We start from the raw sequence: 6,621 nt of genomic DNA, 5'->3' as shown, positions 1-6,621 counted from the left end.
ATGATCTGTTGAGATGCTTGCAGAAAAATACTTTTCACTGTACCTTGGTAAACGTGACAATAAACAAATCCAGAAAAATCCATTCAGATGTTCACAACAGGCAAATTATAGTCCTTACCCAAACAACCCTTCCTTCCTTGAAAAGCTGAAAAAATAGTGTCCAACCTGAGATGTGATTAAATGATTGGACAGCACTTACTAAACAATCCTGATTGTGCCAAGAATGACACTGAAAACAAATTTAAGATTATCAACAGTAGACATATTGAGGCTCACAACCACGTTAGATGCTGCATATGGTGACACTCAGGGTCCTGTCCTTCGCAGAGTAAAGGAGTATGCCCATATATTGTGCCTTTTTTTAATGACACAAGCCATTCCCTCAGTAATTCCTCCTTGACCAATCAAAGTGGACCTGCCTGGGTTGCATTAAAAATGGCTTGGCCGTTAACTAATCCCTGATGCATTTTCATTGCAATGCCTCAATCAATCAGAGTTTTTTAGAAAATCAAATTCGCCATCCGAGGGTCGGACGACGGCTTCCACAGAACGTGGGAGCCATTCATGCAATTGTTCCGGGACCTGTTTGTGGCCAACGTACAAGAGGAAGAATAGTCGGGGAAAGGTAGCCGGGGGGGGGGGGGGGGGGGGGGGGGCGGGGGGCTACGGGTTTTGTTACGGGGGTTTGATGGCTAGCTAAGGCCCAAACCAAACTAAATAAATGCCAATAAACATGTTGGGGAATGTAAAATATGTATGCCGGCTAAAGGGGGGAGGCCACAGTTATTACTATGAAGATGCTTACCTGTAAATATATATGTTGATTTTTGCGTGTTCTTTTTTTTTCTCTCTCTAACAATTTGTAATTTGTTCAATATAAAACATGAAAACTGAATAAAAAAACATTTATAAAAAAAAATTTAGAGTACCCAATTCATTTTTTCCAATTAAGGGGCAATTTAGCGTGGCCAATCCACCTAGCCTGCACATCTTTGGGTTGTGGGGGCGAAACCCACGCAAACACGGGGAGAATGTGCAAACTCCACACAGTGACCCAGAGCCGGGATCGAACATGGGACCTCGGCGCCGTGAGGCTACAGGGCTAACCCACAATCAATCAGAGTTGAATTGCCAACCAATCAGTACTCTCTTACAATGCAGTACTTATTTTGTTCCCTTTTCAATAATTTTGAATCATTCCTGATGAGTACAAGGTTTTTGGCAGCATGTCTCTTTTTTCAACAACACAAGAGTATTATGAATTTGCTAATATTTATGCAGCAATAGCAAACAGCGATTGCTCAATTAAAGGGGATGAAATGCTTTCAATAATTAGACCGACAGGGAAGGTGAGAGAAAACAAAATCAGAATTGCTCTTTTTGATGTTGAATTTCTTTCGAGTTGCCTCTCACTGTATTAATGGTAATGTCACCTCTACTGAGAGTCATCTACATATCCTACCTCCTGTTCAGCACCACACCCAGTTCCGATAAATGCACAAAACACATTTTATCAACAGACATTTCCCAGTTTATTTCTCCAGTTCATTTTTAATCTTCACTCAACTTCTTGTGGAACAAAATAAAATTCTTCATTAGAAATTCATATTTAGCACGGTGGTACAGTGGTTAGCACTGTGGCCCCACGGCGCTGACGTCCCAGGTTCGATCCCGTCTCCGGGTCACTGTCTGTTGGAGTTTGCACATTCTCTCCGAGTTTGCATGGGTTTCACCCCCACAACCCAAAAGATGTGCCACGCTAAATTGCCCCTTAATTGGAAAAGAAAGGATTTGGGTACTCTAAATTTATTTTGAATAACACGAAATTCATATTTTAAACAGATCCCAGATTAGAAGGGGAAAAGGACATTCGGAAAATCACTTTAAACATCATTAAAGTTGAACTGTAATTTAATTTAAAGTTGTGAATATGGTTCTTTCTCATAATTTTGATAACCTTACCAGTTTGTAGTTTGATTTCTTGCCACTTACCTCACACTGACAACACGTTAATTCAGAGTGACTAGTTACTGCAGCTTCTCTCACTCACAAGCGGCAGTGAGGAACTGTTCCAGTAACACAAACTTTTATACTCTTTGGACAGACTGCTGTAAATTGTCCAATGGGAATCAAGCACAGTGGAAGGTCATTTGTTGCCAGGGAGATTATATTTTTACTGTTTCTGATTCCCAGATGTCTATATTTAGAGGATAGCCAGGCTGGATTCAGAATCAGTGAATCATGGACCTGCATTTTGTGCTTGTTGTGAGCTAGTGAACCCAGAAGTGAATGAACAATCTGCTCCAGGGTGAGATCGCATTGTCCCCGTGATTTCATGTTGGTCCGGCCCACGTGCAACACATCCTGAGATAGGCCTGGGGAAACAGGAGGGGCAGGATCATGTTGGGCACTGGGTCCAATGGGAACTTGGTGTGGGCTTCAAATCGCTGCAGGCAGGACATTGAAGGCTGCTGGGGGTTGTAGGGAAGGAGGTCAGAACATTCTTCACTAGACCAAAGGAAAAATATCTGCAGCTTTAATGGCCTTAACACCCAATGTCAGAGGGCAAGTCCGGTGGGCACTTCGCCTGCAGTGTCCTGCCTGCAATGCTTTAAAGATCTCAGAAGGATTATACAAATTTATGGTTCATTCACTGATGTTGGAACTCTGAGGCCTGTGGGACTAGCAAGAATTGGCTGCGCACTCCCCAGGGTATCGTAACACGCTCCACGTACTGTTGAGCAAGGAGCAGGAGTGGTGCTTGGGTGCTTCTCAGGATGTCATTCGTTGCCATTAAGGTGCATCTGTCTTTAAAGCAACTTTGTACACATGGTAATCCGACAAGGCCTCCAATTTTAACATGTGATGCAACCCCTTATAGCATCGGGACGGGGCTAGCCCATAGATGGGACAATGGCATGGAATGCCCATTGCATTCATTTCAAGGACCCTAGTGGACACCGATTGCCGTTACAGGCAGATAAAGAAGGAGGATTTGGCTGTGATTTTCAGCATTAAGTTCAATCAGTATGTGCATGGTCAACAGGAGGAGCTTCCAGAGGTTCTTCGGTCTTACACCCAGATATTCTCCGAGTTCAGTTTGGAGGATGGCGTTATATTGTGGGGCGTTCAGGTGGTCATCCCCCCACAGGGTCAGGAAGCCCAACTACAGGACATGGCCACTGGGGACGTGGAAAATGAAAATGTTGGCCCGGAGTTATTGTTGGGCTGGTGTCGATGGGGACATTGAGAGAGTTTTGAAAAGCAGTCTGGTGTGCCAGGAACCCCCATCAATGACCCTTGGTAATGGCTCGGACGCCGATGGGTTCGCCTCCATGTGGATTTTACGGGACGTTCATGGGGTCCATGTTCCTGGTGGTCATGGATGCCCACTCGAATTGGTTGGAGATGTGCAGGTTAACCTCCGCGACATCCAGGGCCATGATTGAGAAGCTCCGGAGGGGCTTTTCGCACCCATGGGATCCCGGTAGTCCTAGTGATGGACAATGGTACGCAGTTCACTGGTGAGGGGTTTGTTATGTTTATGTGGAGAAACAACATTTGGTGTATTCGGACTTTCCCACATATCATTCCTCATCCAATGGAGTAGCAGAACAGGCAGTCCAGACTTTCAAATGGGGCTTGAAGAAGCAGCAGATTGTGTCTATGGACACGCAGTTGGTGAGCTTCCTGTTTAATTATCGTACGATGCCGCATGTGATGACAGGGATCTCCGCTGCAGATGTATTGATGGTCGACATCTCAGGACTCTGCTGAGTTTGACTTTTCCAAGCCTCATTGCCTCGGTCAAGCAGCAAGAGGAATCACAGAAAAGATACAACGGTTTGAGGCCGCCGGAGTGGGCATTTCATATCGGGGATATGATATTTACTCGAATGTTTGGCAAGGATGTATTGTGGTTTCCAGGCGGTGTTACTGGAACAGATAGGCCCGGTCTTGGATAGAGTGTGGGTCAGGGGAAGATCCGAAAAAAACATTTGGACCAATTAACCAGGTGTGAGCCCACAAGTCAGGGCGTCTGACCGGCAGTGTTACCCACTTTGCTGCATCAAGAGCCGCCCCTCAGTCTGAGGGCCTTGCCATCTGGGTTGCCATGCCAGGACATGCAAGAGGACGATGACTCAGTTTCTGACATAGACCCAGCAGTGTCCATGTTGGTGGATGACCTGTGTCCGGCACCAATGTCGCAGCAGTACCTCTTCGGCTTTCTGCCAGGAAACAGCTTTGTACTACTCGATACACTTCACTCAACCCAGAGTCACGACAGGCGGAAATGCAGCTGCTGTTGAAGCGGTGCAGAAGGCAGCTTCCATTGGCAGCTGAAGGGGGAACTTTGGACTTTGCCTGGGGGGGGGTGCCATTACCCCCATGAGGACCACGGGAGACAATGATTGATCTCCTAATGGACCACATGGAGGTAGAGCTCCAGATCGGGTCAGAGGCCAACCACCTGGGACTTATGACCTTAAGACTTATAACCATCTGATCCCCATGATCTGAAACTGAGTTTGATGTGTGAAGGTTTTCCAGATTGATTGTGAGCGGCACTTGGAATTCTGAACTTCAGTCGGTATGCTTTGAGCTGAAATATTAATCTTTCTCTTGGACTTTGGTTTCTTGCGAGGTCTTGGCTTTAGATGGATGTTCATCACAGATTGATCAATTTCATGATCTGGGGCGGAATTCTCGAACCATCCGCAGAATCGGGGAATCGCCCGGGGCCGGCGTAAATCCCGCCGTGGCCAGCGTAAATCCCACCGTGGCCGGCGTAAATCCCGCCGTGGCCAGAATTCTCCACCACCCGGGAATCGGCAGGAGCGGGAATCATGCACCGCCGATCGGCATGCCCCTGCGGCGATTCTTCGGCCCGCGATGGGCCGAAGTCCCGCCGCTGACAGGCCAATCCCGCCAACTGGTTTAAACCACCTCTGGTGGCGGCGGGATTGACGGCCCGAGCGGGCCCCCGGGGTCCTGGGGGGGGGGTGCGGGGCGATCGGACCCTGGGGAGTGCTGCCACAGTGACCTGGCCCGCGATTGGGGCCCACCGATCGGTGGGCAGGCCATTGCTGTGGGGGCACTCTTTTTCTTACGCCGCTGCCACAACCTCCACCATGGCAGAAATGGAAGAGACTCCCCCTACTGTGCATGCGCCGGTGGTGACATCAGCGGCCGCTGACGCACCGGCGCATGCGCGGACCGGCGAAGGCCTTTCGGCCAGCCCCGACGCTGGGCGGCGTAGCGCCAAAGGCTGTTGCCGCTGCTTTTGGCGCCATCGGCAGAGTGGAAACCACTCCGGCGTTGGTCTAGCCCCTAAAGGTGCGGAGAATTCCGCACCTTTGAGGAGGCCCGACGCCGGAGTGGTTGGCGCCACTCCGCTACGACGGGACCCCCCGCCCCGCCGGATGGGGGAGAATCCCGGCCCTGATCAGCAAGCAACAGTGTGCAGTAAGACCAGGAAATTATCTAAAGGAGTTCTGAGATTTGTGAGAACTTATGAATGCCCGAGATGAGGTGAGAGTAACTGCCCTTGACAGCAACGCAGCAGTTTCAAAGAGCCCAAGCAAAACTGGAGTCAATGGGAATCGGAGGAAAACCCTCCTCTGGTTCGGTCATACTTGGCACAAAGGAAGATGGTTGTGATGGTTGGAGGTCAGTCATGTCAGCTCCAGGACATCAGTGCAGGCGTTCCTCAGGGTGGTGTCCTCGGCCGAATCATCATCAGTTGCTTCTTCAAAGACCTCCCTTCCATCAAAAGGGAGGCACGGTAGCACAATGGTTAGCATTGTTGCTTCACAGTGCCATGGACCCGGGTTCCATTCCCGGTTTGGGTCACTCTTGGTGTCGGAGTCTGCACGTTCTCCGTGTGTCTGCGTTGGTTTCCTCCGGGTGCTCCGGTTTCCTCCCACAAGTCCTGAAAGACGTGCCGTTAGGTGAATTGGACATTCTGAATTCTCCGTATGTAAACCAAACAGGGGCCGGAATGTGGTGACACTGGCTTTTCACAGTAACTTCATTGCAATGTTAATGTAACCCTACTTGTGACAATAAAGATTATTATTCTTATAAATTCAGAGGTGGGGATGTTCCCTGATTATTGCATAATGCTCAGCACCATTCGCAATTCCTTTTACTGAAGTAGTTAATGTCCAAAAACAGCAAGACCTGGAAAATATACAGGCTTGGGCCAGTAACAATCGTGCCACATAAGGGCCAGGCAATCACCATCTTTTCTTGACATTCAAAGGCATGACCATCGCTGAATCCCCCACTATCAACATCCTGGGAGTTACCATTGACTAGGGAGGCACTGAGGGAGAATTCAGAATGTCCAATTCACCTACCACGCATGTCTTTCGAGACGTCAGTGATCTGTGGACCTGTGCATCCAGATCCCTCTGCCTGTCAATATTGTGAAGGGTTCTCCCATTTACTGTATATATTCCACCTGTATTAGACCTTCCAAAATACATTACCTCACATTTGTCCAGATTAACCTCCGTCTGCTGTCTGTCCGTCCAAGTCTCCAAATGATCTTTATCCTGCCGGATCCTCTGACAGTCCTCATTGCTATGCACAATTTCACCAATCTTTGTGTCGTCT

The sequence above is a fragment of the Scyliorhinus canicula genome, chromosome 17, assembly GCF_902713615.1.
Source record: "Scyliorhinus canicula chromosome 17, sScyCan1.1, whole genome shotgun sequence".
Classification (NCBI taxonomy): domain Eukaryota; kingdom Metazoa; phylum Chordata; class Chondrichthyes; order Carcharhiniformes; family Scyliorhinidae; genus Scyliorhinus; species Scyliorhinus canicula.
Note: the sequence above shows the minus strand (reverse complement) of the source record.